The sequence below is a fragment of the Pelodiscus sinensis genome, chromosome 8 (assembly GCF_049634645.1).
Source record: "Pelodiscus sinensis isolate JC-2024 chromosome 8, ASM4963464v1, whole genome shotgun sequence".
Lineage (NCBI taxonomy): Eukaryota > Metazoa > Chordata > Testudines > Trionychidae > Pelodiscus > Pelodiscus sinensis.
The window spans coordinates 63,550,061-63,569,262 of NC_134718.1; the positions used below are offsets into that span (position 1 = coordinate 63,550,061).

At 42.8% G+C, this 19,202-nt stretch overlaps 1 protein-coding gene across 14 annotated transcripts in view; it reads left to right on the top strand.

The window, feature by feature from the left end:
- Positions 1 to 19,202, top strand: part of ABLIM1 (actin binding LIM protein 1) — a 322,972-nt gene that overhangs the window by 83,063 nt on the left and 220,707 nt on the right. Inside the window, exon 1 of one of the 14 annotated variants that reach the window (XR_012905699.1) lies at positions 15,448 to 15,653. The exons of 12 other annotated variants lie outside the window; for them this stretch is intronic. The gene's annotated coding sequence lies outside the window, so the exon portion shown is untranslated. Of the gene's footprint in view, positions 1 to 15,447; positions 15,654 to 15,673; positions 15,789 to 19,202 lie in introns of those variants that run through there. One more of the 14 variants, XR_012905700.1, reaches the window with a different exon arrangement.

Consider the following 19,202-nt stretch of genomic DNA (forward strand, 5'->3'; position numbering starts at 1 on the left):
AGAGATAATTCCAGTTGAGCAGAGAGGTCCAGTATCCAATTTATCAGTTCAAAAGGACCCCAAGGGAGTTAGGCAACTAACTAGGCTCTTTGGGAAATCCCAGTCTAAATTTTGAGCACATGTAAACAAGTAATCTTCCATCCTCTAAGGTATCATCCATTATCCACCTTGTAATAGACTGAGAACTAAGTGCACTTGAATTGTCCAGCATGACTTTAGAAAATTAAGTTCTGTGTAGAAATCAGGGTTTTACTTTTGGGGGGATTCATAACCTTTCAGAGTGAAGCCATGTACTATTTAGCTTGATTATGTTGTCTTACAGAGTTCAGGGAATTCTTTTTAGGTTTTTGTTTGCTTGTTCATGTTTTCTGTTTGATTGTTTAAAAATATTTCAGTTGTTGAGTGTGTGAATTGAATGGGAAATGTGATAACTTATTAAGAGTTCCAAATCTTCAAGTTAGATGTTGTAAGTAGTTTGTTGTTGTATGCGAGTTGCAATGTATATTTTATACAATATAATGTGATCTAGGGATATTATTCACAAATATACAGGTTGAACCTCTGAAATCCGGGACGCTCTGGTCTGGCAACATCCGTGATCCAGCAGGACCACAGATATTGCTGGATCAGAGAGCACCTATTTGAGAAGTTACTTCTTATCACTAGGCAGGTATTTGGGTTATGTCTGAAGCATGAAGATTGACACTCTATACAATTTGATCCTAACAAACAGGTACAGATGATGGTGGTAACTACGGCTGATTTGAACAAAAATAAGAGAAAATAATTGGCTGAAATCTCAAGTGTATGCTTTTAATGTTTTTTTTTAAAATGTTGATTCTGAAAATCTGCTGTAGTTGTCTTTGCTGAAGAATAAACTTGTATGGCTGATAGGTTTTAGGGGTGTGAATCAGGCTCAATTTATAAAGCCACAGACAGGGTGAAAATATGTCACCAGAAGCTCAGTATGCTGTAACATCCAGTTTTACAAAGCACTACAAAGCTGATCCTTTGTTATCAAAGGCTCATCTGCTGTGGAAGTTATTTTACATAGAGGATAACAGGAAGCTGAGCACAGTACTTTAATTCAGTTGAAAGGTTCTGCAGATGTCATCAATTAGAGGAGAATTTGTCACTTTGTTCTTCAGACAGAAAAGCAATAATTCTGGTACCATTATTCTTGGTCATAAATGTTATAGAAGCAAAAAGATTCCCTGTGTTATTATGGATCTTTTGGTATGAATGAAAAAAAATTGTGAATGAAAAAATGAGTAAAATGAAATACAGATGGTCATAGGACATTCTTAATGAGGAACAGCTAGTTGCTGTACCTGAAATGATCAGAACGTCATGGGCTAACTCCCTTTGAACATGTCTAATGTCATCCCATTCTTATATATGAATTGAAACTTGAATCACATACATATTTCTAATGTGTTTGACTTTCTGAAGTTTTTCAGTGATACCTTTATGGATGAAAGAAATGTCTTAGCCTGATCCTGTAAATAAAAATGTGCTTTGTGTTCTTGTTTTGCTGATTTGGGGCCCAACCTATTTTTTGTATTTTTCCAGTCACAGGCACCGACTTACTTTTGTTTTTGTTGGAAGATGCTCCATCCTCACTCCATCCTAACACCCTGATCCCCTTCTGCTGAGGTTCCTCTCCCCTACTTTTCTCTGACCCCACCCCAACTATCTCCCACCTGTTCTTTTCCAGGGACCTTGGGAAGAGGCCTCAAAGCAGCGGAGGGTCTACAATCTGTGGGTGCTGAGCAGTCCCCCCCTTATACCCATGGGTGTTTGAGCCCTAGTGCACCGACAGGTGCTCCCTGTGTTTCCAATCATCTCCACTTCCTTGCGGAATACAATATGGTCTCAGGACATATTTTCTGTTTCTCTAGATTCTTTTGGATGGCTTTTTTTTTCTTAGGGCCATATTAGAAATATTTCCCTTTTTTAATATCAGTTATACTGATGCCTTCTGAGAGTGTGGTTCATCCCTGTAGCTAGTTAAGGAGAAGCCTCACTAGGAATGTTTATACATTTCAGCTCTTACTCTCATTCACCCAATCCAATTTTTTTTCCTCCTCCAACTTGGGAAGAAATGAGAAATCTCTGTCCAAACTCATCATAGCCAAACCACTGCTGAACTGGGCTGATACATTCCTGTTCTGTGCTGAAGCCAAATGGTTAGTGATATTGCAGACAAGTATCTCCAGATACTACCTGAGATTTAAAAAACAAATATTTCCCAATTTTTTACTTCACATTAGAATGTCTTTTTCCTGCTGAATTGATGTGTAACATTTCACAACTGCCTGGCTGGCTCTCTCCTTCCAGAATCAGAAATGCATCGTCCTTCCCTAAGCTGATCAGACACAGTGAGAACTCAGTGCTGACCACCTCATACGTGTGCTTAATAGTGACCACAGAACGAGAGAGCTCTTGATATGAGGAGAGAACATTACCTAGTCTATATATCCAACCAAGGAGCTTGTTTTCAGAAAGCCCAACCACTGAGGCTGTTCATAACCTACCTGTATGTTTATCGTGAGTTAGAATAGTCACATTCAGCTTCTGGTGTGTACATTACTGTATGTTGGTAGAAACACAAACACAAGGAATACAAGTCCTGGACTGAGCCTGTTTTCTATGCAGAGCTGCAGGGTGGGAAAGGAAGTCCTTTGCACCACCAGTGCTCCCTTTGTTAGACCCAAGCAGGGCTCAGCATAATCTAAAAAAAAAGCCTGATGTAAAATCCACGGACATAACTGAATTCTGGATCAGACCCTGAGAGAGACAGAACTCAGTAGTCCTGTATGTGCAAAATGATGCAAGTCTGGCCTAGTATCCCATGCAGATTTACCAAGCTTCACTTCTGCAGTTGAAATAGGCATTATAGACAAATAATGGTTCACATCTTCACAGTATTGTGCAAGGGTTTAGCCATTTTTCACTGCTAAACATGAGCAACCTTAGGGTACGTCTATACATCAAAGTTGTATACCCCGCGTCTTTGGAACGTGTCCGCTATTCTGAAATATAGCGGACACATTTCACCATCCCTGTAAACCTCATTGTTCAAGGAGTAAGGGATGGCTCGAAATAGCACTTTATTTAGAAATAGTCTTGAGATAAGTATGCAATTTACGTAGCACTAATTGCGTATCTTATTTTGAGTTTAGAGTGCAGTGTAGACATAGCTTTACAGTCCAATACTTTGCAAACAGGCCTGATTGAGACATATCTTCCTCTAAGGATTGTACTCAGACTAGTATGCCCAACTGGATGACTTCTCTTTAGATTATGTTTCACTCAGGAAGTTAATGCATGCCACCCAACATCCTGCGTGGGTGATAGATTGGAAGCCCTTTGCATAGCACCTTCTACAGCGGGTTGCTGGCCAACATGCTGAACAAAGCAAAGGGAGACCTGGTGCTTGCTCTCTGCAAGACAAACTATTTACAAGCTCAGACTGAAAGGCTTTGCCATCCTCATGCAACACAAATCCCCCTGCAGCCAGTGAGCGACAGAGAATTATTGGAGCCTGGAATTTGAATGTTGTTGACGTGTACTGTCCAATGACACGTGCATTAAACACTTCCCTCCCTTGTCTAGCACAGGCTCTCGAAAAACATAATGACAGACTGTCACCCTACCTAGGATGTCCTGGATCTGTTAGTTTGACTTGTTTCTGCAAACTGCCTCATTTCTCAGTGTGTTAAATCCCTCTCATCTTTTTTTGTAGTGCATTTCTTTGGTTCCTTTTCAGACTCCTCTTTAATCTGGCTTTCAATTAGAGAAGGAAAATGTAAGATGCAGTAAAACTTGTCTTAAGCAACTACCCATGAAAACAGTTGCCTAGCAGAGGTTGGTCTTCAATCCCAATGCTCCCAGAACTTTTTTATTTAGCTTTCAGCTAATCTATAGTAGTTGCTAAAGCTGGAGTTACCCATTGGAAGCTGGTCTTATGAAGGCAGGCCTGATCAGCAAAGCCAGCAAAAAGAAAGAAATGAGCATTGTCTTCTAAGACACTTGAGATTGTACTGCCTACATATTGGGAGAGTTTAGAAAGCAATGATATTGACATCCATTGTATGCATGCTATATATTACATTTTAAAAGCAAGAATCATGGTTGACAAAGTATGGCAAGATATGCAACGTCCCAAATGAGACTAATAAAAATGACATTCTTTTTTTCTTTGCACCTTTTCCCCCCTCAAATATTCTGTATGTTTCTCTTGAGTGCATGTAACTCCATAATTTAAGTGTGTAAAAACCACAAAATCTGGTTCTGGCCCCTCCACTAATTGCATGTCAGCTGACTACATAATTCAGTTCATAGGCCATATATTGCATAAATCTGCATTCTGAGATACAAATGTGGCCCCTTATCAGCAATGTATCTGTGGATAACTGAGTAGCTAGGTAACCGGCAAAATGTTCATTTAATGAAGTGTTTGACTTCAGAGCTTTTAATATGGGAGGCAAAACTTAAGGCTATATGTGAAAGAAAAAGAGGTTGTGGTGAAAATCTTCACAGCTTTGGCACTCTTTTGTGCTCTAAATGGTTAACTTTGATATCTGCTTATATGTGATGTAGCCTCATAATGAGGCTCATAAGCTGAAAGCAATACATGTCTGTATGGAGTCCCTAGAGCCCTCTGACACAATGAAAGATAGCAAACCCCCTGAATGCTTTTAGCTTAATATATTTTTTTTTGCTTTTACAATGGCAATTACACTAAATATGAATCATTAGAATTTTAAATTGGTTGTAAGTAATATCTCTGCCTAAATATCTAATATAGATTTTAAGTCAGTTGTAAATAACAAGCCTGAATCTAACCTTCATGTATAATGTTATATATGTTATAATGTGTCCTGTATTGGCTCTGTTTTCCTGAAATAGATGACGTCTCTCTCAGAGGCTGTGTCCAGACTCAGGGGTTTTTTCGAAAAAAGTAGCTTTTTTTCTAAAAAACTTCACCTGCGTCTAGACTGCAGCCACGTTCTTTCGAAATTAAATCGAAAGAATGCAGCTTTTCTTTCGACGGTGGTAAACCTAATTCCACGAGGAAGAACGCCTTCTTTCGAAAGTGCTCTTTCGAAAGAAGGCGTTCTTGAAAGCAAACTCACTGGGTGCTTTCTTTCGAAAAAGCGGCTTGCTTTTTCGAAATTCCGCGTGCAGTCTAGATGCTCTCTTTCGAAAGAGGCTTGCAGTCTAGACATAGCCAGAGGGTATAGGAAGAGGGAGCACTGAGAGAATGGAGAGGCAGCAGGCATAGGCTGTTGTTCAGGGAATATATTCATTTTGAGGAGGTCTTGATTTGTAATAGTGTGTGTTCTTCTGTAGCCATTATTTAACACCCGAGAGGACATGGCTAAAGCCAATTTGCACTTGTTCAGCTGGGGGGTATCATTGCTAGTGTGATCTGTAGAATAATTACCTTTTGAGTTTCCTTTTTCTCCTCTCACTAGTGTGACAGTGCTTTGCCCTTGGCTGTGAAAAGCAGAGCTGAAACAGGTGCACGCAGACTGCTCAGGCTGTCTTCACACCAGTTGGCTGAGGGATGAAAAATGCCAGCTCAGTTCTTTTTCTGTCCTCAACTTTTGGCCAGCCATCTTATCCCCAAGATCAGTCTGGTTCCCCATTCTCATCAACAGGGACAGGGTAAGAGATCTCGAGGCACTCTTCCTGCCACTGCACTGTGTGGCCATTTCAGTTTTGTCACTGCTTGTGAATACTTATGTAAGCTAAGATAACAATATGATTAATCAAGCCTCATGCTTCAGCAATTGCCTTGGTGCTTTATTTCCTCTGAAAAATCACATGCTGCAGGGTACCAGTAACTAAATGTATATTATATCACCAGTAATGCTCAAGTCACACAAAGTACACGTGTGTGAGTATAATACATATAATGTAATAGGAGGGACAGGAAACATTGTGTGGTATTGCATGTATCTGCTTGATGCAGTATGCTGTATTACCCTTGTTATATAGTTTCTGTCATGCTCATCATTCTGCTAGAGGGTTTTCAGATGGGTGGCTATATCTGATATTTCTCAGAGCTGAACATAAACCTCAATATATTTCCCATTATGCATCAGGAGCATACATCTTGTTTCAGTTTGGAAATAATGCCAGTGAAATATAGGAGTACTGTGGGGTAATCTTAGGTTTTTTTAAAAAAAAGACTAAAACATAATTACTTCAGGAGCCCTAAAGTGGCTTTGTGCTACCGGTTCTAAGAGCTCATCAGATTTTTATGTAGTTCCTGAATTATTAATGGAGATAAACTGGAAGAGAAACCTCTGCAGTCTTGCATTCTGTCTCAAGCGAACTGTCCGTGGTCAGCTGTGCAGAGAAAGGCAGTTCTCTTTGATGCAATGAGCGAACAGGTTCTTACTGAGGAGTCCTACTACGAGAATGGCTTGTGTCAGTACGCACAGAAGATCACTGCTTGCTTCGGCGGGATGGGTAAGATGAGGATGTGAGTGGTGTGAGTGGACATCCATCCTGGATATTCTGAGGTGGAGTCTATTGTACTTTGCTGAATGGTTATTGTGTGAGTAAATTGCAAATGGCAAAGGGATGAAACCTGAGCTCCATGATAAAACCTGTAAAAAATATCCCACTTGACTATAGTTGGTGACTGGGAGTAATTTGGTTTATGAAAGTGCATTTCAGAACAGTACTGCTTCCAATTACATCCCTGCCTTCACTGTTCCTTGGTATTACGTAGACAGTGATATTTCTTTGTGTGAATGCGTCAGTCATTGCTCCATTTCCATCTGCGTGGAGGCACCTTCTTTCTATTCTCAGTTCACAGAGACAGTTGCATGGGGAAAGTATATAATCTTGTCATCTTGGATAGAGCCATCACCTATTGCTTGGGACTATCTAACTGTGCAGTAAAATTTACAACTTGTTTCCAAGTTATCTGTTTTTATTCTCAGATGGTTTCCATTGAACTGGTCTGATAAACTCGGGATTATTGCTGAAACTTGTTTTCTGTGAAGCAATAAATCATAATAAAATTACATGGAAATGCATCAGTAGGAATCTGGCTCTGCTGGCAGAAGCAACAGAGGTATCACTCCTAGTGCAAGGCAGCATTATAGAGATAGAAGGCCAAGTTAATCTCTGGTGTAACTCCACTGAGTTCAGTGGAGTTACCACTGCAGTGACCTTACCCCTGATCTAAGGGCTGTTTTGTTGTTCCATGAATATATTGTTTCACTATAGAACTTTTTTTTTGGTGCAGTCAAGTTTGTTGTTATTTATGTTCTTAGCAGCATTAGTGCAGAAATAATATCTATCTTAGGTTTCAATTGAAATGTATATGTAAAGAAAATATGTATTTCCTTAGCATTCTTTTATTTTTGTAACTATTACAGCCTCAGTTAGTTAATTTGCTTCATTATGGTCACTTAGGGGCCATACTAAACCCCAGATCTTGAATGCACTATTTATCAAAATCCAAATCCAAATCCAAATCTGGCTACAAGGCCCCTATATTTTGTAAACACTAGACTCATGGCACCAGTCTGGAAATTGATCTGAACTTCGTGGTTTCTACCCATACTTTGTTGCCTGGTTAATACTGAGACTGCTGCTTTCACGCTATTTTTGGGCTAAGGTGACTGGATTCCTTAGGGTGTGCTACAGGATATTTTTCAGGGATTGCTCATCTGTAAATTACAGATAATTAAGACTACTTTTAAGTTTGTGTTTGCTGCCCCTTTCATCCCTGTTGTATTTCTGTGTTGGGAGTTGATCCTTTTTACCCAGTGGGGTACTTTTCTTGAGGATTTGATGTCTGGCTTTGTCCTTTGGGTTCTGGTTGGCTGGATGTTAGAGCTGGATACCGATATGTGGCACACTCCGGATGCCTACTGACTAGTTGCCTTGTAAATCGACATGCACTAAACCAAGACTCCATAAACTGGCTGTTAAATGGATTTAGAAAAGGTGTCCTTCCACAGAAGAGTTGAGGCACAGGGATGTTGCATTGTAGAGGAGCTTGCGCTGCTGTTTGTCTATGTGGGATATCTGAGCTGTAAGTCAGGGGGCTGTAATTATAGTGCTTTGTCAGGCTGGGACTCATTCATCAGCACTGCATGCACTGCAGAAGAAAAAAATCTAACTCTAGGCTGTGTGTGGTTCAAGCCGTCACTCGCCTTTTCCATCCATTTCTGAGATTCATCCCATATCCCTCTAAGACTCGTCCATATCTGCTACCTCAGGCTTTAGAGCCAACCGTTGCAGACTCAGTCTGGCTCAGGGAGCCCTTCTGGTTAGCCCAGGTTCCTTAGTCTTGTTTTGCTCTCTTGTCCTCTTGGATCATATAGGCAAGATGCAGACTCTTAAAAACATACTTCCAGTTAAAAACAGTAATGCAAAATCCCACTTGATGGACACAGACTTAATCTTGTCTATATGAACACAGGCTCTCCACCCTTGCTGTATCTCTATCACTGGATTACTAGTCAAGTGCAACACAAAATGGCTGAAGTAACAATGACTTTATTAACACAACACTGAACTTAAAGAACAAACACAAAATCCGGGTGTCATAACAAAACAATGGTGTGAAGCCAGAACCCAAAATGTGAGTAACTAAAACTGGGGCATGCAAATAATAGGGGGTCATACCACCATCTCGGTGTTTGGAGACCAAGGTAAGTGGATGTCTCCAAATGGAGAAAAGGATGCAAAAGATCAGGCAGGTGGAGGATCTTTTCTCTTCTGTCTTCTTTTTTTCTTTTCTTGATTTATCTTCCTGCATGTGGTATGCATACAGGAAGGCAAAAGGTGGAAGAGTGTGTGTGAGAGAGATCCGGCTGCCTGGTCTCACTGCAGTCACTTTAACCTAAAATGAATATGCTCTGCCCAGCAACAGAAGACTGTCCCAGACACACACACTCTGGTGGGAGATTTCTAGACTACATAGTGAGAGCAACCAGGCTCCTTCCTCAGAGAATCTATCAAGCCAAACAGCCTGCCCAAGCTGCCTGAGAAGTAAGGTTGCCAAGTGTCTGGTTTTGAACTGGACGAGTCCAGTATTTGAGCTTTCTGTTTGGGAAACAAATTGAGAAAATATAAAGTCCGGTATTTTCTAAATAAGATGTAATGTAGATTGTGATGTAATGTCAAGTGTGTCCGGTATTTTTGTTGAAACCATCTGACAACCCTACTGAGGGGGCGTACAGATAGCTGTCCCTCTGGCACCACCAAGTTGCACAGAGAGTGAGCACATGCTGAGAGCCCTGAGGGGCAAGTGCATACCTCTTAAAAGCCCTCTTGTTGTCAGGCAGATTAGGATCAGCTGACCTCACTTTTCCTGCCTTTTTAGGCTGGGGATTGTGACAGAGAGGTTGACTACCATCTTTTAACAGGAAAAATCAAAATGATGGACATTAAAAACTGGCGCCCCTCCCCCACCACATTGCTTTGTAACAGTATTGGCAGTACAAATAATTACAGTACCAAGTCCAGGTAGTATATGCTGGATAGTGATGGAAAGGGACATCATTGCAGCAGTAAATACAAATGCAAGATATTTCTACAGAACACATGTTTAATGTCCTGAGTTGGTCATGCAGTAGCCAAAAGTGTCTTTTAAAATATGTGTCACTAAGGGCTACTTCTGAGTCATCTGCAACACTCTGATAATTCTTAGAGTGGTGGGGTTTTTTTAGTTTGTTACAAAACACTGAACAAGTAGCATGAACATTCATTCTGTACAAAAGAGTCATTTTGATAGCCTCGGTATTTGTTCAACATTTCTCCTCACTCCAGCTACCATTCAACACACTGAATGCTTGTTCCACGGAACGGTCTTTGCTTGGTGAAGCCAGAGCAAATTTGTACTTCCCAAATGAGGATGACCAAATTCTTTTGTAGTTTTTTAAAAAAGAAACCCTAATGTGTTCATTGAAATGAAAAGTCGAGACATTCTGGGTGCTTTGAAAGAAGTTCCTTGGAGACAGGGAAGTGACATGAAAGAAGCTACCTATGTAAAACCAGAATGTTTGATTGCTGTATCCCAGAGTCTTTGTGCCAATTAGGTACAATTCCTCATTGAATGGGGAGAGAGTGGCCAAGGTGTCTTTTGAAATGGTGCTGCTTTTGTGGTTCTCTCCTCCAGAACCCTGATGCCAGCTCTGGTTTGGAGGTCATGGTGGAGGGATAGTGAGGAAGATGGTTTTGAGCTCAATTATTTCTGCTCCCCTTGAAGAAGCTAGTGCCACTGGCTCCCTGTTCTGGAGTAGTTGTGTAGTGACTGCAGTTCTGAGTAGATGAGTACAAGGGATGCAGATTTTTGTGCCTTTCCTTGCCTCCCCCTTGTGCATCCTCATTGAAAGTCCTATAACATTATTAAGAGCAATGAGTTATCAGCAATTAATTCACACTGCGTTTATAACCATGATGCCAGGGAAAGCCTGTGGCTTCTTCTGCCTCTGATCACTGTGACACAAGAGATCATAATGGACTAATTCTCTTCAAGTTCTGTATTGCCCAATGTAGCTGCCCAACAGGTCAACCTCTCTGGAAGATGCAATGAGTGCAGTCAGTGCCTAGGGCAGGGCACTAGGCACCACTCTCCTAAGACCTATTTCAGCTCTTCTCCTGATGAAAGGAGTATAGCAGTGAATGGGTATAATATGACTATTCTGAGCTGGATGGTGTGTGTGAACGTGGGCAGCTCTTTCAGCATGTCGTTGACCCTAGACTTCAAACACAGATTGGAAAGCTGCCTTTAACGCAGCAGGGAGAAGCTTTTGCCTTTTGGAAGAGGAAGATCTTTGCTCTACATCACCCCTGTCAAATTTCAAATGGCCCTGGAGTGCTACAGAGTGACTCTTGGGAAGTCTTAAGGTGGCTGATGCTTCCCTATCTTCCGTGGAAGGCTGTGAGGGTTAATTCACAAAAGTTTGCAGAGAGCTCTGTGTGATTCTGATGGAGGATGCCTCTGATTTTTACTGTTATGTTTATTGAGCAATATTCTTAGTGGGTGTAAATTGGTGTAATTTCACTGATATCAAGGAAGCTACACAGATTTATAATAGGTCAGGATGTGGCCCATTGCTAATGGCAGTTACAAAATCCTGGGAGCAGAGTGATTTAATGGAAATCTTGACTCAGGCTTAACTTGAGTGACACAAATAGTACCCAGCGATGCTGTTTAAAATAAATAACACTTCACGTTTTTTTTTTAAAGGCCTAGACAATAGACAATAAAAACCTACATTGGTGAGTTAAGATATTTTTTTATTTACTATTTTTAAAACAATCTCCTCTTTTAAGCCTGCCCCCTCAACCGATAGTATTTGAACTCTGTGCGTGGGTGACAGTGGGTTTCTTTAGCAGTTTGTCATTGTGTTTCACAAGCTGATTATTTTGGTGTCTTAGTACCTCTTGATTTGGTGGAAACCTCCCCCAGGTGCAAAAACCTCCCCCAGTCACTGTGCCGCTTGGTGTGAACCTGAGACTTCCACAGGCACAAAAGGGGGAGTTTCTGTGGGAGGTGGGCACCTAACTGTCCTTTTCTGTCTGTGAACATCTCCCCCTTAGGTGCTATATCAGTGGGGAAATTTTGAAATCTTACCAAAAGATTATTCTGGAGCGAAATGCTGAGCATCTTCCTGTCTTTTTCTTTGTGGGCTTTGGCTCAATGAGGATTTAAGATCTGTCCCTGCTCCCCTCCCCAGAAAAATCAAAGGGTATGCTTGTAATACTATCTATACTTCTTCCATGGAGACAAATTTAATATTGTTCCTTTTTATCTCTTGCATTGGACTCTTCCATGGCTTTTGAACGCCGGGTTTGTGATTAAGATCCTCTCCTCAAGACAAAAACCCATGAGATCATTAGATTAGCAAGTCTGGGTTTAATGTACATTCTTGTTATAAATTAGACAGAGAGAGCCAGCCCTAGAATCTCCATGAAACACCTCCAGTTAGTGATACTAAAAGGGGGAGAGGAAGGAGACAGCAGGACTGCGGGAATGAATGATCCTGGCAGGGGGATACTTAGGCTTGGTTATTGATAAAATGGTGTCTGCTGTAAGAAGGATTTCTCCCAAGGATGTCAATTTATGGAGAAGAGTCTGCCTGACTTGTAGGCTGCGTCTAGACTGGCAAGTTTTTCCGCAAAAGCAGCTGCGGGAATGAATGGCAAGTTTTTCCGCAAAAGCAACTGCTTTTGCGGAAAAACTTGCCAGCTGTCTACACTGGCCGCTTGAATTTGCGCAAGAACACTGACGATCTAATGTAAGATTGTCAGTGTTCTTGCGCAAATACTATGCTGCTCCCGTTCGGGGAAAAAGCCCTCTTGCGCAATGTATTTGTGCAAGAGGGCCAGTATAGACAGCTAAAAAGTGTTTTGCGCAAAAAAGCCCTGATGGCAAAAATGGCGATCGGGGCTTTCTTGTGCAAAACTGCATCTAGATTGGCACGGACGCTTTTTCGCAAAAAGTGCTTTTGCGCAAAAGCATCCGTGCCAATCTAGACGCTTTTTTCCGCAAATGCTTTTAACGGAAAAACTTTTCCGTTCAAAGCATTTGCGGAAAATCATGCCAGTCTAGACATAACCGTAAAGTCTACAACAAATAGGACAAGCTGGCCCTACCTTTGCTGTAACACATATGGAGCTCTGCCTAGCAAAGGAGCTTGGCAGATTAATATGCACAGATGTATGTGTGGGGTTTATGATGGTTCTCCCATTATAAGATTTTAAACATGCTAAGATGTTTTTTGCAAACTAATCCTCTTATGCACCTCAGATACATTCCTTCTCTTGCCCTGGATATTAATCCGACTCTCAAATACTCTATAGGCTTTTGCTTCAAGTTTAACTCGTACCCCAGCGATAAGTTGCTGATTGCAACAGTTTTAGATGGCAGTCACCTGACCAAGTGTACTGTCATAATCTCTTGAAGATAATCACTAAAAATACATCTTCCCTAATCTCCTTTGGCGGGCAAGAAAAAAAGACAAGGATCTGCGAGGCAGTACACCAGGGAGTACAGAACTGACCATATACTCTATTGGTTTTCACCTCCTGAGCTGTTTGCTGTGTGGACATGCCATCTTTCCCCCTCTTAAACAGCTTTGGGAAACTCTGTGGCTCACGTAAAAGTGAAGAATTGGTATCGGAGCGAGTGAAGTTCAGGACCTCGGTCAGGAGGATGTCAGTTATTGAGGATGGGGACATCACGGAGGTTCTGTATCTTGTTCCTAAGCAGTCTCTTCTGAAGCAGCTGCCCTATTTGAATCCGGATGATTATTATTTGTGTGAACAATTATTTGACAGTCCCGAGGAATTTGGTAAGTGAGAGAACCGTGATCGGACCTTGGATTGCACTTAGCCTGTGGGTTGAAGGGTCTCATCACAGCACAATGAAACTTAGCTCATAGCAGCTAAGCAGACAGGCACTTTCTGAAAACAGAATGTGGTGCAGTATCGGGGCAATCTTGCATGGCCTTGTCAAGAGGCTAGAAAAGGAATTGGTAAATCAATAGTGTTCAAATGGTTAAAACGAGCTACTGGATGTGGGTTCTTCCGTCTATGGGTGGCCATGGTGATACACATTGGGGCTGATTTTTCAGAAGAGTGGAGCACTTAAAACTCCAGCTCAAGTCAATGAGGGGTTCTCAGGTATCTCAAGACAGAGACTCAAAACCAGTGGCAGTGTGTGGGAATTGTTGGTGCTTTGAAATTCTCCTCTGTTCCTGACTCTAACAACCATAATAGTATCCCTGGTATGTTTTTAGAAAGAACGATGATCAAACAATTTAGATCTTGCAGTTTTTCAGATGCGGATAAAAGAGGCAATACCCCCTGTCTGTGTAGTAGGAGCTGCATAGCGGGAGCTCTGAGGTAGGAAAGTAGGATAAAAGTTCCAGATTGGTTTGGTCTGTTGCAATGTGCAGATTGCAATTCCCACACCTCCTGTTTCGAGGGAGTTTGTTCCAACTTGTTCACTGAAGGAATACACCACTGCACGGCGTGTGGTTTTTATGACCCCATGTCAGTAGTGGTGCTGTTGTGATGCCTCTCTTGGGTAGGTCTACCCTGCAGCTGGAGCAAGCCCCGCCCCCCAGCCTAGGTAGACGGAAGAATGCTAGTAGGGATAGTGTTAGTATGCTAGAATTAGCAGTGTGATCACTGAGCCAGCTGAGGCCTGAGACACAGTGTGCATGCTGCTATTTTTAGCATGCTAGTTTGAGCCTCATACGCATGAGTTTGTGTGTCCGGGCTGGAAGGCTTGCACCTAGCTGCAGTGTAGATATTACCAGCTGTGATCAGAAGGCTGGGATTCCGGAGAACCAGGCTCAGTTCCTGCTCTGTCACTGGCTACCTGTGTGACCGTAAGCAAGTTGTTTGTTCTGTTTTAGTTGCCCATCTGTAAAATGGGGCTATGCGTACTTTCCCTACCTCACAGCCGTGATGTTTAGATAAACCCATTAATAGAGTCCTGCATATCCGCATTAATAGAGTACTGACCTGTGGAGTCCCGGCCCCAGGTCCCTGCTGCTCCGTACCCTAGTCCCTGTTGCTCTTTACCCCAATTCCCTACTTTTGTGCTGTCTGCCTCTTCCCTGCATGACCCTGCTCCCTCCTTGCTCATCTGTGTCCCCTCCCTGCTCTCCTTCAGATGGTTTGTTATACCGATGCAAGTAATATCTGGATTGCAAATTGCGGTTGGATGAGTTGAGTCGGAGTTCAGCCTGGCGGATGTGGATCCGCATTTTTGTATCTGTGCAGGGCTCTCCCCATTAAAAATGTGTGCAGTGGCCAGATTCTCCATTGATGAGGGTACCTAGATCAGCATAAATGTCAAGATAATAAATAATCCATCTTTCTAGTGAGATCTTCCAGCTGAGGACATTTTTCAAAGCATGCTTGCTATCCTGACCCCCATTTTACAGATAGCAAAACTGAGCCACGGAGTAAATGACTGGCCTGAGGCCACACAGTAAGTTTGTGGCAAATGTAACTCCGCCCTCCCTGCTTCAATGTCTGGACACCAATGCCTCCCTGAAAACTCACCTGCTATTGGGTAGAGTAACTAGAAGGGCATGAAATGGCTGCAGTATTGCTAGTGGTGGGCAGAACAAGTGAAAAAGACATACACAGATCTGCCTGTTGATGTATCTTTGGATGTTAGGGTGGAAGAGAACTTGCAAATTCTGTTTCATGCATCTAGACCAGATCAAGATTTGCCCTGTTCCCCTGCTCTGAGAATTACAACAACAGCTACATATGTCCCATTCTGTGGTCAGGATGATAATAATTCTATTCCCACGCGAGAAAAAAAATCTGTATGTGAATTTTTATTATCAGTTGACTTTCAAATTAATAAATATTTCCTCAGTAATAATCATTCTGGCTTTTACTAGCACTAGCAAGATGCTCAGCTAATTTGTTACCATCTTTCACAGGGTAGCTGGTCTCTGTGGGTATAATAAGGCTCAGTGCCCCGCACCTGAGCAGATGAGTCCAGTCCACCTAATTAACAAGGGCTGGGTTACACCTGGATCTGTAAAGGGTTGCTAGTAGGCAGCTGGGGGAGGAAGGAGTGAGACAGGCTAATTCTGAAGGAGGGAAAGCCATGCAGGAGTGGAGCAAGCTCTGTGGTAGGTCCCTGGAGGCAAGGAATGCAGGGAAGCCGTCCTGTGGTCACTGCTTCAGGAAGGGAGCAGAGCTGAGTGGGGCTGGGAAGCTGCCAGGTGCTGGCATACTAGAAATGCCTGGGAGGGATGTCCCTGAAGGTGAGGCTAAAGCAATGGTCTTTTCCTCATGTGCCCCTCCTCCCATGACCCATACTAGAATGTGTCCATGCCCTCCTAGGCTGGGAGCAGAGCTGTGGCCCAGAAGCTGCAGCTGGGGGAATGGGCTGTGGTATTGCTCCCTTCTCATCCTGCTTCCTTCCCTTCCCCGATTGTTCCTCTGTACCCTCCTAGGGAGTGTGGTGCACAGTTTGGGGACCACTGGGCTAAGGACTGAGTTAAAATTCTTTGTTTAATAGCCTCTGTTAAAGAAATATACCTCTATGCAAAAAACTAGGTGTGTTTGGAGTTGGGGAAGAGTTTGGCCTTGATGACACCACCAACCATGACACTTCAGAAAAGGAGTTTGGTAGGAATCCCAAGCCTGTTGAATTCTCTAACCTTCACCTGTAAAATGCTAAGAAACGTTGGGCAAAACTCCATCTCTGTGATTTGCTGGGAGGATATTGTGCCTGCTATTCTGTTTCCCAACATGCATATGGATTAGAGGGGAGATTTGTGCCCCTCTTTAGGGGGTCAGGAAATATGTTGCAGGCTGGTCATTCTCTTCTGATGTTGGGAAAAGTCTATGCTAAGTGGCTGTTTATGGTGGCAAGGTGTTTAGGTTTGCAAGGCAGGGAAAGAGTGAACCTTAACATGTATTATGGGTTATATGTGCTAGGAAATACTGTTTTGCACAGGTGCATTGTTTTGTGCCATTTAACTATGCCCTTAATTTTTCCTTCTGGTGGAAAAGTAAGGCTGGCAGAAGCCTGTGTGTCATTCTGGATAGTCATTGCATTCTGGATAACTGCTGTGAAGGTGTGTGCCTAAGCTAAAGAAAGAAGCAAAATGTGTGAACTGGGTAAGAGCTGTAAAGAGCAATTAACCATGTCTTGCCAATAGTGCCTGGTGGCTATTTTTGGAAGCAGCTTTTTGAAACAAGTTCCTTTTAAGTCAGAATTTATTAGAGGAAATTAATTTTTTTAAAAATGTAATGGACTACATGATGGATCTCTGCAGAAACTGAACAGTGCTTTGCCAAATCACTCCGTTGTCTTGGAAAGTGCAGACAAGCAACTAAGCATGTATGGGTAATCAGACAGGCCCTGTCTTACTGGGGATTTGCATAGTTTCTGCCACTAGTGTCCAGCAACAGAGTAGCTAGACCCAAGTGAACCTCTTCCCTAGACATGAAAAGCATCAGTAAGTCACCATTTGCACCAGTGCAGTTTATTTCGGATTCATTTGTGACTTGTAGCATTATACAAGGAGTTAGAACTGGTGCAGCTATGCCTGTGGACCAGCCACCGATGGATGAAATCCCCAGTGTTGGGAAGGTCAAAAAAAATGGAGGGTTGGGGGAGATGCTGAAATCCATTATGCAATGTAGCTCCTGCGTAAATCCAGTGGGTCTGATTGTCTGCTGTTTTATACCTTGTACAGTCATTGATACCATTGCAAAGTGCCCCATTTTGCTATGGTGCCATTTCACATCCACTTTGCACTAATGTAAGTGATGACCATGTGAGGTGTAGTAAAATGTCAGGTTCCTTGAGATTAGCCAAGTTACAGCAACTCGGCCACTTAGAACAGAGATGGTGAAATGGATATAAGAAATCAAAGCTGTCCAGTACTTGCTGTCATTACTCTTAAAACTGCCAGTGACTTGACAGGCAGAAAGGGCATGAGGCCTGTTCTTACCACACCTGCCTGCTTTGGGATTATAATGCCTCAAGTTCGGTACTATAAAATGTAACCGTTTAACTGCTCAGCTGGGAGGCCCATTGTGTCTATGCTACTGTTTATCCTCACAACTTGGATGAGAAATTGCCCAGTCCATATTTGGATTTTATGCTAAATATTTTACAGGCCATTCACACTAGTGGAGTGAAATTCATGAGGAAAGGGTCTGTGTTCAGACCTTTAGAGGGTCATGAACTTCTTGGATAATATAGGATAGAAGTGTTTTTTTTTTTTTTTTCAGGAAACAAATGTTCAGGACTTATAGGTAATTTAACTCTTGACATGCTTTCACTCTATGCAAGATGCAGTCTTGAGTTCCCTAGCGCAGTGTTTCTCAAAGTGAGCCCAGCTTTGAGAGCTGCTAAAGAGCTGCTCCAGTTTATCTAACGGCTCCGTAGTCACAGAGCCTCGTGGCTCCCATTGGCTCTGGTTCACCATTTATAACCAAGGGAAGCTGCGGGAAACGGTATGGCCCAAGCCATCACTTCCCGTGGCTCCCTTTGGCTAGAAGTAGTGAGCTGGAGCCAATGGGAACCACAAGTCTCCATGGCTATGGACCGTTTAGGTACACAAAGTGGTTCAGGCCTGCTAGCAGCTTTCCCAAAGCAGGTCCACGGCCCCCTTTTATGAATGCTGGTTTAGAGGCAATCAGCCCAACCAGATATTCTCATTGGCATTTGCAGGTTTTGAATTATTTTGCCCCCCTCTCCTCTCCTGAAAGGATTTAGGGGATCTGAGTGGGGCAATATGGAATAACTTATTCTTGTTCTGTAATTATATTGTTTCAGGACATGCCGGGAGACTTCAGCCCTCTGCCAATCAGCTAGTGCTTTTCATTTTGTTTTATAAAATCAGCAAATATGGACTGAATGTTCCCATAGAATGTGTTTAGTTAGTCTGGGACAGAGTGCAAGCACTGCACCCTTCCTAGTACCACATGTAGTCAGGCATTGTACAGTCTTCTAGGTTTCACAGTCTCTTGTCACCTCAGGAGTTGATTAAAGAATGTTGCAAAAGCCTACTTTGGGGTCACTTTCGTAGCACTGTTCCTCTCTGTTGTTAGGCTAAAGGCACCTTGGCTCATAGCTTGTTCACTCCCACCATCATTTCCTTGTTGCAACTCCTCCTCCTGTAACACAGTCTGCGTGCCTGTCTTCCCAAGAGCGATGCTGTTGTAGAGGCTGAGCCTTCACTGAAAAGCAGTTATTTTCCTGCTGACCTCACCAGTTAAAGCTCAATTGGCTTTTCAAGGCTTTGCTCAGGTATCAGTTGCAACGGGTCGAAATGAAACGTACAGAGTTATGGCCGGGAGAGGGGAGGTGGAGATGAACGTATAGCAAGCATGAGAAAACCAGTGGCAAATTTGGGGGCAGGGCTGGCCTTACCATGAGGCAAACTGAGGCAGCTGGCTCAGGTGCCAGACTGTGGGGAGGGGGAGGCGCCACTAGGACCCAGAGTGTAGAAAATTGTCTGCTGCTGGTACATATGTATGGTCTCTGCTGTAGATACACAGAGATGGTGGAGTGCTGTGCTGGAGGAAGGAGGGCACAAGAGACATAACTGGCAGGCAGGAGAAAAGGTGGCATGGGGGCGTCATTTGAGCTCCCCACTTCAGGTGCCAAAATATCATGGGCCGGCTCTGCTTGGGGAATCTAAAGAGAGAGGAGAGAA